General features: G+C 49.8%; 1 protein-coding gene across 1 annotated transcript in view; it reads right to left on the reverse strand.

Annotated features, from left to right (window-relative positions):
* Positions 1-4,865, reverse strand: part of RUSC2 (RUN and SH3 domain containing 2) — a 37,679-nt gene extending 32,814 nt beyond the window's left edge. The window contains exon 1 of the mRNA XM_082497670.1: positions 4,234-4,865. The gene's annotated coding sequence lies outside the window, so the exon portion shown is untranslated. The remainder of the gene's footprint in view (positions 1-4,233) is intronic.
* Positions 4,866-18,973: the final 14,108 nt, after the last annotated feature.

The following is an 18,973-nucleotide window of genomic DNA, read 5'->3' on the forward strand; positions in this document are numbered from 1 at the left end:
ACCCACTTCTTTCAGAAAATGAACATTAAAAATCATTTTCATCAAGCGAGAAAACTGGAGCAGAATCAGGGACCAGAGCCATTTTGACAGTCTGCTTCTTTCTCTTTGGAGAGTAACCAACTTTCAGATGAGTGCTAGGGCGTGCAGGGAACCTGCTCAGCAGATAACACGACAAATCCCTGCTAAGGCTCGTTACCAACACAGCTGTCATTGATCATTGCTATGGATTTCACCCCCTGCCAGCCAAGCTCCCTCAGCTACTTCAAGCCCTATCCCACAGCCTTTCACATAGCTCTGGGATGGGGTGAACTTCTGGCTCTTTTGGACTTAGACTGGACTGCCAGAAGGACTTCATCCATATCAGAATTCTTCCCACGAAGCAGCTCAGGTAGCAGCCACGTGAGCTTTCCCACTACCGGTTGGATTTCAATGGCTCCCACAATCATGGGGACAAAATCTCCTCGTCCAGTACTGTCCTGTGATTCTACAGCTGCCAGGGAGGCATCTCCACCTCCAATCCTCCACCTCTCAACCTCCCCCACAGATCTCCGCACCTCTCACTTTTGGTTTGCTTTTCTTGGGTTGAACCATCAGAACCGTGCCCAGAATCTACGACATAGATGTGCCTTTGGTCTGAATACCTCAAGCTGACCCAGTTTATATTAAACAGAAGGGTAAAAAGCAAACAGCTGTGTAATGAAACCTTTTTAATTTTTAAAGAGCAGATATCTGGCGTATCAAGGAAATCAGTTATAAAGCCAAGAAGAACAAAGAGCTTGGAGAAGTACTGCAGAAAAGACTTTGAATGTACATCATAAATAAATAAAAAAAAACATCTGCAATCACCAAGCAAGGTGAGGGAATTAGAAAAGCAGGGTTCCTGAACAACCTGAATGAATAACCACACCAAGCAGGATATTAGAGGTAAGTAAAAAGGCATCTTTGGTGCTGTTTTGGCAAGAAGAAGAATATTGAAGCTGCGGCGACAACCGGTTAGGTAATATGGAGGAAAGAGGGTGCAGAAAAGGAAATGAGCGTTTGAAGTAGAAACCTATTCCAGAAGATGAATGCACTCAAATCAGAGGGACAAGATATTCTTGATTCCAGAACAAGGAAAGAATAGTTGCATGATGGCAGCTGGCAACAGGGCTTTTGATAGAATTAATTGTGAGCAAAGAGAGGAAGGAGGGGACACTGTGTGGCTGGTAAATAATAAACATAACGGCTATGCCTGTTGTGAAAAAGGAAGGAAAGTAACCCACATCAGATTTGTCAGCCTGCCCTCAGTACTACACAAGGCTTTCAGAAAACATTGGAGAAGAATAATAAGACTGGGAAATAAATGAAAAATGGGGCAAAGCACAACATGGTGTTGCAAAAGGTGGGCTACTGTTTGGCTATGAGGAGTAATAACAGAGTGAGAGCTTGACTCACCAGGAGCATCAGACTGGAAGAAAATGAAGATCTCTGGGACAGAGACCTCATTTTTTGTTTGCTATCACAGCCTCAGACAGCTGAGAGGTGGTAAAGGAGCCATGGGCAGGCCATTCCTGAGACCACGGCATATTCTCCCGGGCCACCTGCACTTTCTGCAGTGCAGGTCCAGGTCCCTTGGATCCAGAGATCCAGCTGCATTTTATCTCCAGTGTTTTGGACCGATGCAGCGAGGAAGACACACAGCAGCAATTGTATCTCCTTCCTGTGAATCATTTCGGTCAGCTCCAGTCGCCAGAGGCTCTTGCCCATCTTTTAAGCATCTCAAGGCAGAGATTATCTGTGCACTCTCACTGCTTAACAGATGCTCTTGTAAGAGCGGCACCTACTAGCTAGCCACAGCCTGTGTGTCCTGGGGAGCGTTCCCACCCCACACAGCAAAGGAGGCTGCATCACCTTATTTTTATTCCTTTAGGCAAGCATTGTGCGCACAAACTATATACAATTTTTCTTCCACGCCCTGACACAAGTAGGTGTATTCTGCATAGGTATGTCCTGTTGCGTCCTCCGGCCCATGATGCACTTACAAACACACACATGCTGTCGTTACCCCCCGGCCAAGCTCCTGCAGGAGCCTCTGCTGCGGCAGCACCGCAAATGTAGTCTGGTACACACCTACAGGAGCATATCCCAGTCCCTGCTCCCATCAGGCTGAACAGGGCAGAGACCTGGAGTCCCAGGTCCCAGGGCAAGATAGGGATAAGAAGAAGCTCCAGTTCAGGAAGCCCTATGGTGCTTCCAGGACATTGTCACAGAACTGTGAGCAGAATGCGCTCTGCTCCATGGGCTCACTGGAAGCCCTCTCCTTCCCACCTGGTACCTTGCACTGAAATTCTGGATTTATCTTCTTTACCAGGTGTAGAGGCCGGAGAGCCTCACCACTCCATAGGGATGGAGAGGGAGCATCCAACTGAGAACCTGCAGCAGCAAAATGGTTCCTTCAGAAAACTGCTGCAGAAAAGGCCATGCTGAGGATCACTCCGACCTCCACAAACCCCTTGGGGCTGCACACAGCACTGACCATCTCAGGAAACACAGCGAGAGGCTGGAGAATAACAGCACAAACAACACATTTACATTCCCTGACAATGACATCCCTGAATTTCTTCCCCCATGCCCTCTACTGCTGGTTTCTGACCCACAACCCCCTGTTCCTCCAGCTCTGCAATGCCCCTCACACGTGCCTCTTCTGCTCCATGGTTCCTCTACAGCTCTGCCAAACATTTACCATTTTATCTACATTTTTCCTACCATCCTGTTACTCCTGACAGGATAAAGATGCTTTATCTGAATTATTCTTGGTCACTGGAAAACTACAGAGAGCTTTTGTGAATAGGTTAGACCTTCCAACCTCGCTTTTTTGCAACACCAGTATATGAGGCTGTAGATGTCTGGAGGTAAAAAAGCAGATCTCTGTTTCCCCCATACTCCATACACCTTTATGCCACCCATCAATCCAGTCCGTGTATGATCTGTTCCTCAACAGCCAATACTAATCTAACTTCCATTAACACCACATTCTCCCCAAACACCTGCAATTGCAACCCCACATGCTCAACATCTTCCATAACCCCAAAAGATTACATCTGCTGTTTTTCCATCCCCTTTTGTTACCACATTCTCCTGTGTACATTCCTCTACAGCCACATCACTGTACCACACATACTGAAATCTCATTCTTCTATACCTTAGCCTTATTGTTCTCACTGACTGTCATCCTGAATATCGCCTCTCCAGCATCTATACCTCTATTCCGCCATATACCCTTCTCTTTGTTCAAGCCCTTCTCCCTCTGCGTTTGCAGAGGCAATTTGATGGAAGGATTTGTGCAGAGGGTGGGGGAGGGAAGAAGGTGGGGAGAGAAAAGACGGATTTGGCTATAACAAGACCATGTAATTAAGCTCTAGTAACTGGTACCCAGCCTGGACCCCTCATTTCAGTAATTAAAAGTAGTAATTCCTCCATTCCTAGATAACCTTTCTCATCTGATCTGTGAAAAGAGGCAGGGAGAAAGCATCCATTTACACAGCCAGCACAGACACACCCTGGGAAACACAAAGGACTCCAGCATGCACAGAGCCCATGTATCCCTTAGAAATAGAGCAGGGTTTTACCTGCCACTCTATTTTATCCTAATGTCTTTGGAGCAATTGATTTACCAGTAATTAGGAAAAAAAGAAAAAAAAAAGAAAAAAAAAGAAAGAAAAAAGCAAATAAAAAAAAGCCAAAAGCCACACTGACAGCAGCCTTTCCTCTGTCTGCGTCCTTTGTTTCTGGCTTTTCATGGAAGCGCTGTCTGTCAAAATAGCTTTTGAGCTGCACAGCAGCATCACCGCCAGGGATGCACAGAGAGCATGGTAGCTGGCGGGACCAAAACAATCTGTGTGGGGTCGTCCGTCATGGTAGGCACAATGGAGAACTGTGCGATGGCATTGTCAGGGCGAAGCACGGCTCGCCTCCGTGCAACCAGCCCCGGACATGACAACCGCTATTTCATAGCTGCAATGGACAAACACACATTCTGCGCAGCAACACCAGCCTCCTCGCTCACATCCATTGTCATCACAGCAGCTCCGAAGCAACACAGCCTCTGAAGAGACAATGCAATCCTAAAATCCTTAAGCTTCATCGGGTAGCTGGCAATCTCTACAAAAACAAACCAGCCACTTTGCAGGACAATGAATGGCCTGAAAACCATCACTACGACTAACGCCCACCCCAACCATTTCCCCACCTCACCTTTCCACAGATCCTCTGGTCCCTCTCTCCTCTCACTGAACAGGCTCTGCTCCGGCACTGCTGAGCACTCGGATTCCAGCGGGCTCCGTGCTCTCTCACCAGGATGCTGCGGGAAACACAGAGTCAATTTTTTTTAATTTTTTTTTTTTTTTTTTCACAGCTGCATCCCTGGCAATGCAGAGGGTCTGCGCAATCACATCTCCAATGCTCCTGCTGCTGCTGCTGCTGCTGTGACGTTGCTGCGTGCGAAGGAGCAAGCATGCCCACAGCACCGCCGCGCCGGCTTGCAATCAGTCCCTGCGGGACCTCAGACAAGGCAGGGGATGGGAGGGAGCAGAGAAGGAGAGGAGGGGAGATGAGTCGAGCTGGAAGATGGAGGATTGATTCTTGCAGGAACTGGGAAATCGGGAAGGTAGCATAAGGAGAAATATAAACACTAAAGCCTTTGCCATAAACCAGTGCATCTTATCTTATAACAGTGCATCATAAAACTGCAGCATCTTATTCTGTCATGAGTTTGGTTTCAGACGCTGCATGATTGCAAGCTGTCTGATCTCTTCTCCTGGCTTTGCAAACGAAAGCAAAAGGAACTGAAGTGTTATGTTCCTACCATTGATAATGGCAGCCAGAGCTCTTGGAGATAAAATGCTAGTCTGCAAAGGAACGCACGGAAGGAGGAGGATGGGAGGATTTATAACTGAGAGATCAGGAAGACTACAAGAAGCTTCTTGAAGCTTCTTTTACATTTCTATGGTGCCTTGTCCAAAAGTGCTTCATCAACAGTATCTACACAGCATCCCTGAAATGCAGCCACCCCCAGAGCGAGACGCAGCCACCAGCACTTCCCCCGGTGCTGAATCCACCAGGCAGGGACAGGGTGTCTGCAGTCCCTGCTGCCACAGGGAACCTCAAATCAAGATCCCAGCAACTGTTATCTACAGCTTATGGCTAAAGTGCTGCCTGTTACCCGGGCTAAATCCCAGCATCTCTGCAAAGCAAACCACGGCAGATCTTCCTTCCTGAAACCAGGGATCACCACCTGCAAAAGCCCAGGCGCTCTTGCTGTCCTGGGGCCATGTGAAGGGATTTTTTCATCATCCCCCTTCCACCAGAGGCAGCTGCAACCTGCTGGATGGGCAAGTCAGCGCAGCTCTGACAGGGCACAGGTAGCTTTGCCAAGGGACACGTGTGTTTTATACCACAGTCTGGATGTGACCACACACCCCAGGAGCTCAGCAATGCTCCAGCCCATGCCAAGGGAGAGGTTTCTAGCACTGGAGCAGCTGCCCTGAGACAACCATCCTGGAGGGACCGCTCACATTATTGCCCTTTGCCATCTATCCCCGCTCCTACAGCCACTGCCCTGTGCTGAGCCAAGCACAGCTCAGAAAATGGAGCGGCCACATCAGCAAAAACAACTCGTATGAAACCAAACCAAACCCCATCTCCTAAACCAAGGCTCCATGGGGAGCGGGTAAGTCAGAGAAGAGGTAAAAATGTCACACTGACACACAGTTCAAAGAAATGAAGAACCATCACATGCCTGATTACTTTTTGCTCTGTGCCACGATGCACCCACAGCAGCAACCAAATCAAACAAATACAACAGCCCGGACAATACAACACTTTGCAGAAGCTTCTGCTGCTGGAGAGGCCAACATAAAAAGCTATGCCAGAAAAATGTTAGACTCATTACTGGAAGCGGCTGCCAATTGTCTCACATCACAGACCACTAGAAACCTTTAAAATATCTCTTCAGGTAACTTTTAAATCAGATTTATGACTGAAAACCCAGTGTCTGGTCCGTGGCTCCCAGCAAGGGCTCCAGAGGCAGGAGCCCAGGACAGACCCTGGTGCAGAGAGACCCTCCCAGTAAGGGAAGAGAAAGGTCCTTGAACTGTCTGTGGGCTGTGCAGCCTGTTCACAGTGCACTGGACCCAAATGCACTGGACCCATCATCGGCGACACGGCTCTGCTACTCACCTCAGAAACACTGGGAATGATCCCTCAGCCCATCCCAAAGCTCAGGCTCTGCAGGTGCCTTCTCTCCACGTGCCCCATTTGTGGTACTTCACGCTCCCCAGCCCATTGCTTGCCTTTCCTTGGATGCTCAGGACCCACACCACCAGCTGGTCCCGTTCAAGCAGCAGGGACAAGCCCCAGGGAGGACGCAGGAGCAAGGGACGTACCTCCACGCCTGGCCATTACAGCCGACAGAAAGCTAGTCCTGCCGGGCTCTGCTCCACCCAAGCTGCAGTAAATGAGACTATTTACTGCATTCCCATTAGCGTGCAGCCCCTGGACACCCGTACGGCCAGTCCCATTGTATTGTCAGCGTTAATTAAGGCAGTCTCAAGCAGACATCTCCGGCCCGTTCAGCTGGGACAGTCGGGGAGCAGCAGCGAGGAGGGAGACAGAGAAGTCTCAGCTGCAGAGCTCTGTGCAGAACAAGGAGCATTTGTTACCCAGGAGACTCGTTCCCACAGCAGAGAGGAGAATGGAAACTATTTCGGTGCCCTCCCCAGCCCTCCGCGAGCACTGCCAATGCTGACGCCAGGAGGTATAAATGCTGGCAGGCGGAGTGCTTGCCTGCATCCCTCTCCCTGCCACAGGACACTGGCATTAACCGATTCACTGACAGCAACGCCTGCCTTGTGGAGCAGACACGTACACCAGAGCAGATGGAGCCAGGGGGCTGTTTTGTTAAAAACCAGACAGAGCAATGCCGTGGATGAGGGGCTCCCCCAGAAACACCCTTATTCACATATCTGTTCCCAACAGAAATTTTCGCATCCTCCTCCTCAAAACGGTTGTTCAGCACCTTTCCCCCCTTTGCTGCATGTCCCTCCCAGCATCATACAATCATGGAATGGTTTAGGTTGGAAGGGACTTTGAAGATCATCGAGTTCCAACCCCCTGCCATGGGCAGGGACACCTCCCACCAGACCAGGTTGCTCAAAGCCCCATCCAGCCTGGCCTTGAACACCTCCAGGGATGGGGCCTCCACAGCTTCTCTGGGCAACCTGTGCCAGTGCCTCACCACCCCCAGAGTGAAAAATTTCTTCCTAATATCTAATCTAAATCTACCCTCTTCCAGTTTGAAGCCACTACCCCTCTCAGCAACACTGGTAAAAACTGATGGGCTGTCCCAAAGCTTCGTAGGCAGCAAGAGATTACAGGCACTAATGAGGAAGAAGAAAGCAGGGGACTGTCTTCTAGCAGATGACTTCTCTTTGATCACAGATGAGTTGGTGCGAGAAGGGGAGCTTGGCTGACTCGACAGCCTCATGTAAGGAGGGGAGCAGGGATGCTGCAGGCTGGTGACTGCAGTCCTTAGAGAAGCAAGGCGAGGGAGGTGGCAGTGCCAGAACATGCCTGCCTCTACAGTATCAGGGGTCCCCATCCTGCTTGGCCTGGAGAGGTAGGGATAGGTGCTCCCTATACACCCCAGCACTGCGGGGTACAGCTTGGCAGGAGAAAACTGCTTATCAAGCAATGTTGGTCTCATCACTCACAGGCATCCTACGTGTAGGGCAGGGGTTTTGCCATCTCGCCTTCTTCCCCCGTGCTCCAAGGGTGTGAGAACTCAATGCACAACACACTCTCCCACCCATGAACTCCAGTAAGGAGGAGCATCCCATTCCCAGTGCTGGGCTGCAGCACAGCTCGTCGCGTCAGGGGAGCCCCATGTGTTGCACTCACACTGGACATCACACTGGAGCTGTGTGTGTGCCTGGAGCGCTTGCTGACAACAACCAGGACACAAATAGATCATCTGGACAAAAAAATACCCAACACATTACCGTCCTGGCCTCAGGCTCCTTCCTTCACCTGCCTTCACACACCATGCCAAAATTGGCTGCTAAGGTCAGCACACCCCCACATACAAGAAGGAAGAAACCTTTCCACTTTTGCTGCAGTTGTACAGCAAAATCGTTCACCAGCAGCCCAAGCCTCCCACCTATTTGCTGCAAATCTGCTCCAGTGATCCAAGAACTGGAAAAAGCTCAGTCCCAGATCCCAGCCGGCTCCCTGTGCTATAGCTCTGACACCAAGCAGCAGGCAAGAACAGATCTTCAGTCACCCCTCACCATCAGGCACGATATACAACCTGCCCGCCTTTGCAACAGCCAGACAGCCCCAGGGCTGCTGCCTCTCCACCGCAGCTCATGGCTATAACCCATCACAGGGCGCTGCGTGCCACCTTCTCCTAAAGGAAGGGTATATTGATGTAGCCCTCGTTACCTTCAGCGTGTCCATGCCTCTCAAGCAAATCAAAAGCAGTACAAGCAACAGCAAGCACATCACCCCAGTGGACAATCTGTGCCTTGCTGTCTGTGGGTGAAAGAGCACGAACATGCCTAGGCTACAGCTTCTGGCTCATCATGACCCCATCTGTAGTATGGCCACAGGAGGGGTGGACATCATCCCTCCTTCCCACGTGCTGGACCACCCATGAGCAAGGTGGGACATGAGCACTCAGGGCCTTTCCACCTCACTCACTGATTGCTCATGGCAGAAATCTGAATCCTCAAGACACAGAAACCCCATCCGCCACTGCTGAGGCCATTTCAGGAATGCCAGAGAGAGCAATGTCCATCAGAGCTGAACTAAGAGCATGGTCCTGCTCAACTGGAGCAAGGGGGACCAGAACACAGAGGCAATCAGGAAAGCAGGAAGTGCTGAAAACTTCATAAAAATCCTCAGAAAGAAAACCCAAAATCATTCCCCATCCCTGCCAACCCTGCCTTTCAAGGTCAAACAATATCCCTCCCTCAAACACACAGAGATCAATACAGGCTGATCGATACCAACATGTGCTTGATAACTTTTCTGTTTGGTGAGAACAAACATGGGAGTTTTTGAATGATGTGTCAGCATTGAAGAAGGCTGAGAAAAGCAGACATTAGCTTAGTGGCAATGCCTGCCCTCGGTCCTCACATTTCCCCAGGGGCTGAGGAACTGATCCCCCCCATGAAGCCTGCCTTCTAAGAGGACCTGAGGACAGAGGGACAGGAGCCTGCGGGGTTATGCCGGTCACAGACACATTCCCACCAGCAGGATTCCCCAGCCTCCCATGACCATCCTGCCCCAGTGAGCCCTGCCCAGAGCAGCAGTACTGATTTCTTCAGGGATAGCAACCCAAGGCAGGAGTCGTGCCTCCAAATAAGAAAATGGCTTGAGAAGAGAAAGTTGTTGCTGTTTTTTTCCAAAAATTTGGATATTTCTTGTTGTTTGCTAACGGTTTTCTAACAGAATTAATTCCCCAAATTAATTCCTCTGATGTTTAAGAACATTCTCTAAATTCCCAGCTTATCTTTATCCATGCACAGCTCACCCCTATTCACTCATGTTCCAAAAATGAGCTTTAACGTCAGCATTTATCCAGTCTGTGTTTAAAGTTATATCATCTGAGTTCTTTAATCACTTCACATTAGGTAGGCTCTTCATTTCTTTGATCATACCAGTATCCCTCCTCTGGACCTGACCCAGTTTGCGTACAGCCTTCAGAGAGTGACTGGAAATGTACGCAGTCTTCCAAGCAAGGTCTCACCATGCCTTAATACACTGAAATTTCCCCATCTCTGCTACAAATATTTTGTCCAGCGTGTGACATTTACCTATGAAAATCACAGCTGCATGATACCAGCTGCTCACAGTTATCCTGCACGTCACTGATAGACCCTTTGTTTTCCCCCCGTCTCTCTCACTTTCCCCAATGAGCTCCCTGTTGGAGCTGAACTTTCTGCTCATTTCTCATGCACGTAACCATGCAATTCTGAACTATCCAATTCCCATTAGTGTTATTCCTTAAGGACATCCAAGCTCTTCCTGCTGAGTAGCCCTGAACTGCCTCTGATGATGCTTCCTAGCTTTATGGCTTTAGGAAACATCACTAGCAAAATCTTACTTTTTAATGCTCAAAGCACGATTTGGTGTATTGAATAGCTTCCATTTTGAGACGACTCTCTACTAACAACTTCCCTTCAGACCAGTAGTTCCTCTTTCAACATTCCTGTTACCTTCCTCTAGCCCATTTGCTGCTCCTTACTTCTCAGCAAAGGATATTACAGACGGAAGAAGTCCACATGGGTTCAAGGGGAGGCAGGACAAGCACTTGAGAGATCCATTTGGGGTTACTAAACAGATAAAATATAATAGACTTAGCAAGTTCCCTGGAAAAAAAAAAATATTAAGATACCATATCTGCTTGGCCTGCTCCCACTCTTCCCTAGCTGACCACCTGCAACCGCTTTTGGAAAAAGTAATACTGGGCTGTGTGGTTCCTTCATTGCAATCACTATCTTGAGTTCCACCTTCCCATATTAAGGTCAAATCCTCCTATTGCTAGTGGCTGATGCCTCACTGCCCAGGAACAGAGGCTTTCACAAGCTCCATAAAAAGTCACAACTACCAGCTAGGGCTAGTGCTGGCAAGGGTCCCCACGGGGCTGGACTGAGTTCCACATAGCTCTACAATACAGAGACGTCTACGGGAAAACCAAACCCGGCCCACAGCCAGCTGTCTGTCTCCAGTCCCTTCCAGCCCAGGATTCCAGTATGTTCGTACACTTTTTCTAGGAAAGTGCTGCTACCAACATTTTACACACAGGAGACTGGCACAACGAGGAGATGTGAATCACTTGGAAGGCTGTGGGAAAGGGAGAACCGATCCTACAGCCCCCAGTGCCCATCTCTTAGCCCTAATACTTAGTACTGCCCAAGCAAGAGCACAAAGAAATAGCTGAACGCTTTTAGGCAGAGGGAAATCAGGACAGAAACAACAGAGCAGCTGCTGAACCATGCCTGAAGCCTCAGCTTCAATCTGATAAACCAAGCTCATAAAGCTGTACGGGAAACTTTGAATTAAAGCAAAGCCTGGACATAACTGATCCAGCCTGAGATTTCAGAGTGTTTGAATCACAAGCTCAGCTCTAAGAGCAAGCCTGTTTCTTTAAGCACTCACTCAAATATTGATGATAACACTGAGTGGGAATATAAACTTCACTAATCAAAGCCTTGGCAGAAGGAGCAAAAAGGGTATTATTGCAAAAAACATATGCCTTCTAATCTGGCAATCAATTGCTTTGAGCAGTCCATGGTAACAATGGATATTAAGGTGTTACTGCCTCCCCTCCTATTAAAATTAGTTTTGAAAATGGGATCAATGCTGCCTCTACAGCACAATGTACCTACACCATTAGTTTCACCATGACTTAACAATTCCCCGCTGCCATGAGGAAAGTCTTAAGATGCCACATTACATACTCTATTGGAGCTGGTGAATTTTGCAGCTTCAGTTCTGCTGTATTCACCAGTTTGTATTCTGGCCTCAAATAAAAATTCTGCATTTCCAACTAAGCAGCTGAAAAGCTGCAGGGCTGAGCTGAATCCACAGCCCTGAAATGGTTCACTGCCTACATACTAAGTACAACCACAGATTGCTGTGTACACAGCACGCACAGATCAAGGAAGGTGACTGCTCATGGTTCCTGTGATGTACACCAAAGTGACATTCCCTTGCCACTGCAGGGGCATCGCCTGGCTGACTCAAAGTGAGGGTGACTGCACCGTAAACAAGGCTCTGCTCACAGAGACTGCGACGGGAGGGACGCAGCAGGGAAGGGGCACGCAGAGGAGAAGAAAAGCATCACTGTTGGACACACAAGAGGCCACATCCAAGAATGGAAAAAGACTCCTGCCCTCCCGCTTCAGTACTGAGTCATAAAGATTCCAGTTTTCCAAGGCAACAGCAAGTATGAAAACTGCTCTGGATTTCACGCAGAAAACCCACACTCGCCTCTCTCCGCGCATGCCAAAGCACTTCCCTGCCATCACGGCTCAGAGCAACAGCAAAAGCCAAGCAGTGAGATCTGTCAGCTCACCACAGAGCGAGTCCCCAGCAGACCTCCCTCTTCTCAAACACTCCCACCTTTGCAACAAAGCCCAGGGAGCATGTAACCACCAGCTGATTTATTAGAGACACGTGAGATTAATTGTGGTTGTTTATACTGATTTTTTTCCTAAGTTTCTCCGTTTACCACCCAAAATGGACACGCCAGTGCTGCTCTGCAGTGTTACCTGCCCCAGCCGGCTATGTTTTAGTGGCAAATAAAGCAATGTCTAGACAGCCTGTGCTTCTGAAAAGCACCCTTTGTTGAAAGAGACTATTGCAGGTACGCTCAAAACCCAGCCACGAGCAGGAAAGTTACAGCACACGTTGGCAGGCACAGGACTCCAGTGCCACCCATGAGATCGCCCGTGCTCCTGGGCACCCGAATCCCAGTAGGCACCTAGGAAAGCTGCCAGGGCCAGCTAATGGACAACCATTGAAAACTTCTGCTAAAAAGCTTCCGTAACACAGGCTTGTAATTGAATCCTGGAGACCCCATCCACCACTTGTGCATTTAACCTGCTGGCTCTCAGATGGAGCGGGTGTTTTCCGCTCTTCATCTGTATCGTCTACAGCACCGATACTGTTAGCTGAAGGGATGAAGTCTATACATAAAGAGCAACGTGACATAAGTTATAATCATTACCATGACACCTCACTTAGCACAGATTGCGCATCCCCACCCATAATCATCATGCATGACCGGCTCATTGGGAAGGGATCTGTGGTTACCGCAGATCACAGGCTGAACTCGAGTGGTTGTGGCATTTTGCTTTGAAGCAGGGAACAAGTATGCAGGGCTGTATGAACAGGCATGTCATATGCAAGACGTGGAGTAATCCTTCCTCTCTGCCCAACCCTGGCACATGGCTCATGGATGTGTCCTACATGGACAAACCGGTGAGAGTTCAAAGACAGCAAGGAAAAACAGAAAGGAGTGGATTGCAAAGCAAGAGGGTTAGTTCTCTGTAGAAAACTAGGGGGTACATGAGAGCAGTTCTGAAATGTATAAAAGGCTGCTGCCAAGAGCAAGTGAATAAGCTGTTCTACACACCCCTGACAACGGGAATAGGCTCCCTGAGGGGCAGCCAGGGAAGTTTATGTTAGACATCGGGTATAGCAGTTAAAACTAGCCATTCATTTTTCCACCAAAAAAACAGAGCAGTCAGGAGGTAATACCAGTTTTCTGAATGTTTTGCGTGGCCTTGTCTGTCTCAGAAGCTCTTTGCTTTACTTATTTAGAGGCATGCATGCCTGTTAATTTTCATGGGTCCTTAGCGTCAGAAATTGGCAACAATTTATTTTTCTGGCTTTGCCACAGAAGAAATGTCCATCTTAGGTTCTTGGCCAACCCAGTGTGCCATGGCATCAGGAGATAACGATAGAGGGAAGGGACTGGACTGCTAAGATGCAGGATGCAGTGGATAATGTCCCAACCACTGGGAGCTTCTAGAGAGATGAAATGCAAGGCATCATGTCATGGTTTAGCCGAACTGGCCACTGTAGACGTGGGGCACCCGGATGGGACCAACAGTCACTCCCCCCCACCCGTCTTCAAAGGGAGAGGCCAGGGGAGGGAAAAAAAGACTTATCAGTTTAGAAGGAACTAAACTACTTTAATGAAATATTAATAATAAAATAAAAAGAAAACAATGAAATAAATACAAAACCCTATCAAGATCCCAGGATGATGATCACGCCACCGGTGGGCACTGGGGAAGTCCCAGACTGGACTCAGTGATGGACAGGAACTGGATTACGGATCTGCATTCAGGATTGGGATCAGAGACGGATGAACAGACAGAGTCCTCCTCGGACACCGGCCATTGCAGAAGGAGTGCTGACCCTTTGATCCCTCAGCTTTATACTGAGCATGAGGCAGATGGGATGGAATACCCTGTTGGTCAGTTTTGGGTCACCCATTCTGTCCGCTCCTCCCCACAGGTGGGACCCCTCTACGCTTTTGCGATTCCGACCTTCCAATGGGGCACACAACAAAGTCAGCTGCCCGTGGGGGTTACAGCAATAGGTATAAGGAAGAGTGATTCTGCAGACCATGGCTGGGCGTCAGCTATGAACATCGGTCTGATCGCTCTGAGAGTGAACAGTGTCTGCACAATGTGCTGTTAATTTCAGTAGTTAGAGGAGGCCCAGCTAAGAAGCAAAGTTACTGAACAAAATTGGTCCTGTTCTACCTCAAACCAGGACACATGGCATAGCCTGTGTCCACTATGCCTGGGTCAGGGAGACGTAATTATATAGCTTTGGGAAGTCTTATTCTCGTATGATTTCTGTTTGACTCAGAGGAGCAGGAAGCCTCTAACGCAGGATTAAAAGCCAAGAGCACTTTATTCTGTGAGGCAGAACACCTGGGGAAACAGAAAGACGCTCCTGGAAAGACACAGCAAATGTACAGGTACAGCCTAAGAGCGGAAAAGCATGCCATGCCAGCTGATCTGGTAGCTAATCCACCTGGCTGTTAAAAACATAGTCCAGATTGGGTTTCTTTTCCTAAATAGAGTCTGTTTAGCACCAGCTTTCAGCCAGTGGATTCATCCTCCTTTCATCCACCTCAGTGACGGGACTTCTTCTCATTAATTCAGTCTTGTTGAAGATGATTGTTGACCACAGCTGAGAGCTCTCCTAATTTTTATTTTGGTTATCTCTTCCCATCTAATACAGCAGGCTGTCCTGGATCATCAGTCAGCGTACTCAAGGTCTCCACAACAGGTCAGCCCACGATTGAACAACATTTTGGGTGTATGTGCTTATCGGTGTATGCTTAATTGGCACAAAGAGTCTAATCTGCAGCACCCAGCTGCTGTGCAGCCAGTTGTGCACGGTCTACCTCCTCCAAAAGACACGTTCAACCCAACACGGCAGCCACCCCTTATGCAGGCAGGCACACAGAGCCAGAAATGGGGGGTACGTGCCCATCCACAACGTGCTACAGTTTTGCCCAGGTTGGAGAAAGACCCACAGCGAAGGAAATGCTATAGGGATAAAGGGGATCCATGCGTGGGAGGAAATCCTGCCATGTTCTTTAAAATAGAAAATAAAAGCTGGCAGAGGCAAAGCCCGGGCACTGGCGATGAGGCAGGCCACGAAGGCAAAGCAGGTCAGAGGAGCCGCCCAATAAACAAGCCAAGTTTAGACTGTGCTGGACAGACTGAAACAGGGGTCGGCCTCATGGGAAGCAGAGGAAAGAGCGGGGGAACTCTGCTCTACAGGGTTCCCTGTGGAGACATCTCGGCACTACAGGAACCGCTGGAAACCGTGGCATGGGGCTCTGGCACTGTGCAGAAGACTATTGAGAAACATCCAGCAAAGAGGTGCTTAGAGATGACAAACAAGGTCATGTGTCCCCATGCTCCACAGACACATTCCAGTCAGGGAAACAAGAGCATGCCAGGGTGGAAAGAGCCCTGAAAGAGCCCTCAGGAGCTCTGTAATGTATAACAATACAGAGATCCTTGGCTCAGACCTAATAATAAGCAGCAAGGATGACGACTCAGAGAGGTCCTTTGTTGGCTGGACACGGGAGAGGAGCAGGAAGGAGCAGAGGAACGGAGGAGCAGGAAGCCCCTGATGAAGGACCGATTGCCCAGAGCATGTTCCTGGAAAAACAGAAACATGCTTTTCATCTCCATGACGTATTTCCATCTCTGGACAATTCTGAAGTCTGTGCTTTCAATACACACAAAATTGGTCCTGTTCTACCTCACACCAGGACACAAAGCTATACCAGTTATTCCAACATATAGATTTAATATGTGTTCTTCAATTAAACCAATCTCCAGCTACCAGTCCTCAGGATAAACCTAACATAGGGCCAGAATCCTTATATATGCCATTGCTACAGCCCAAGACTTTTTAGCGAAGCAGCCAGATCGGACTACCAGCAGGGACCTGGCAGCAGGCTAGATTAAAGCTCAGGTTAACCCACCCCCCCAGGCATTTCCTGTACCTCTCATTAGACCTAACGATAATACTCACAACACACTGGGAAAGCTCAGGAGCACATAACCTAATTAGAAGTGAAAGTCTCACATCCTCATGTTGACCAGAACATCTGCTGAACCTGAGGATCAGTGTCCCGTGTGGTCATCAGGCAGCAAGAAGAGGAAAACCCAGGGGTAGCCCTGCTGGACACCCTCCTGCTGCCCCCTCCCGAGGGTCCGAGGCTGCTCTCTATGGAAGATTCCCAACGCTTTGGCTGAAACGGTGCCAGCGTTTGGGCAGGGCTTGGTGTTATTTTTAATACTTGCTCACATAACTCTTTGGATGAATCCTGGGAAGAGCTTGTCACCAAAATAGTACACTGTGGGCACTATTTATACACCCACTGGCAGCACAGCAGTGTATGTAAGGGGGGGGGAAAGCTAGAGGACCCCCTTCCCTCCTCACAGCTTAGCAACTAGGGATCTGGGTGGGGGGGCTAAAATTTGGTTTGTTGTTTGGGCTAGTCCTCAGAAGTAGACCATCACCTGCAGAAAGGCCTGATATCCTCGCCTGTCTTGTTTAGGAGACTCTTGTCCGCATGGGAGGGAAGCCCAGGTACAGCAAGCTTGGGGAAGATGGATAGCTGCGCGTACAGGGGCAGGCGCGCCCCAGCTGCTGTGGACTAAAAAAGGAACAGTTGTGCCTGAACACCAGCTGGGTCAGAAGAAAATGCTGCTGCCCTCCTATTTTATCTATCCTTGGCTACCGCAAGGAAATCCAGCAGGCGTGGGATTTCTTGGTCATCACCTCTTTTCCCTACGCAGCCCCAGTAAAGGTGTGCAGCGGTGAGGGAAGGTGAAGCATTAAATGACAATGAGGTTGGCCGGAAAGAAGGCACCAGACTAATAAGACTGACTCTCCTTCATCCCTAGGAACAACACAGCCTCAGGCCTTTCCATATCAAAACACCTTTCCCTAGGGGACAGAAGGGAGGGAGGGGGCGGGGGGGGGGGGGGGGGGGGGGGAAGATACCCTTTTCAGACTATGCAGGGGAAGAAGGTTCTTCCCCTGCCTAATTTTCTGGGGTAAAAATAATTTCTCTCAAGCCATTCCCATGCCTATTAGACTTCCTTGATTTTTGTCTTCCATGAATTTCTTCTCCCTCCTCCCAAGACATGTTCAGACTGCTCTCTCTACTCCCATGTCACCCGGAGAGGTGGGTGACACGACCTGTAGGACATGCACAGGATGCTGCCCAAGAACAGAGGAGAGAGACAGTCCCTGGAGCACCTGCACACCACCCTGGAGTAGAAAAGGAGCCAGAGTTCGATTTGCCAGTGTGTAGGTCAAAAGATAACGGATATATGCATTTTCTTTCCATATAACAGAAGCTACAGCACAGTGACCGTTCATCAGAGCTACAGAACAATGCAAAACAAAACCGTGCACACACCACTAATTGAAGCATGCTCTCCGGGCAGGGGCAGGACCGGACACATTACTTTTAGCAGAAGAAATGGAAGGGCTCAGCTCCTACCTTGCCAGGCACAACCTCCCCGGACCGTGGGCTCAGCTCGCTGCAGCTGGGAGCCGGCAGCGGCAGCAACGGCATGAGAGCGCCGCAGGAAGAAGACAGCACACAGAGCCAGCGATAATCCAAAGCAAAACCCGCCTGTCCCCGTGCCGGCTCACGGATCAGCGAGCCGTGCCGCAGGGATCCTCTGCAGGCAGCTCGCCCGGTGCTGCAGGACGGCGGGCGAGAGGCAACATGACAGGGCGCTTCTCCCCGATGGGAGCTGGCTCAGGGATTCCTCCCGCTGCCAGTCACCCGCCTCTCCGCCGGCACGGAGCATGTGGGCAGGAGAGAAAAGCCAGGGCTGCCGGCAGCGCGAGGGCCAGATTGCCAGTGAAAGCCCCGGTGTGAATACAGATGCGCTCGGGAGAGGGCTACGGCAGAAATGCAGCTCCTGTTACAGACAGCCATTTGCAGCAAGCTGTAGAGAAGAGGGGGTGATGGGGCCGTGCCCTGCCTGCCAGGGGAAGCCGCGGGGTGAAGTGACCGCTAGCGAGGGGAGACCCCCCAGCTCCACACTCTCCAGCAGCCCCTGCATGTCCATACACAGCACCTGCTAGCCGTAATGCAAACCTACGCCATTTTCCATCCTACAGCCCCGGCCCCACACCTCCTCTGGCGCACGGTGCTACAGCATCCCACCACACCTGGGAGAAAGGCTGGTCGGAGCATGGCTCCATCCACCTGTGCCACCAGCTCATGGTGGAGGAGCCCATTCCCGTTGTCCAGGCCCTCTCCCCATGCTCAGGGGCTCCCGGTCTTCGGGACTTAGCCTCTCTCTCCAGTTCAATGCCCTTGGCACCTCCTGCTAGGACTCTTCTTTCCCTCCCATTTCAGGACAACTTACAAGTTGTACTGCAACTGGATTTACACCAACTAAGGCAGATGGGGGATAGGGGCTGGGTGAAGAAGCAATGTGTCAAAGGGTTTGAGGGCTTTGCCTCCATCGTGCCCACAACTGGAAGCAGCAGCAGGGGGGGTTGCAGGTTCCAGCTACTGCCCACTAAACTAGCACTGGCAGACCTCAGCAAGAAGCTGAGAAGGAGCTGTTTCAGGATGCATACCACAGCGGGCAGAGACTATTTTCAGTAAGCCCGGTGCCAGACAGGCACACAGCTCACACCAGGGACCTCTGGGTGCAACCAGTGACAAAGTTCGAGACATTATATAGCAACTGAGGGCTGTGCTGTAGAGGCTGGGAGGCCTTCTTTGAAAAAATATTGCCTAGCCTCTAAAGAAGAAGTTTGAAAACAGTTGACTTAGGCCAAGTGCATCAGGGAGTGCTGTTAAAAACCTGTCTTCAAGGAGAGCACAGGGACTCCAGAATAATAG

This window comes from Vanellus vanellus (assembly GCF_965231255.1).
Source record: "Vanellus vanellus genome assembly, chromosome: Z".
NCBI classification, from domain to species: domain Eukaryota; kingdom Metazoa; phylum Chordata; class Aves; order Charadriiformes; family Charadriidae; genus Vanellus; species Vanellus vanellus.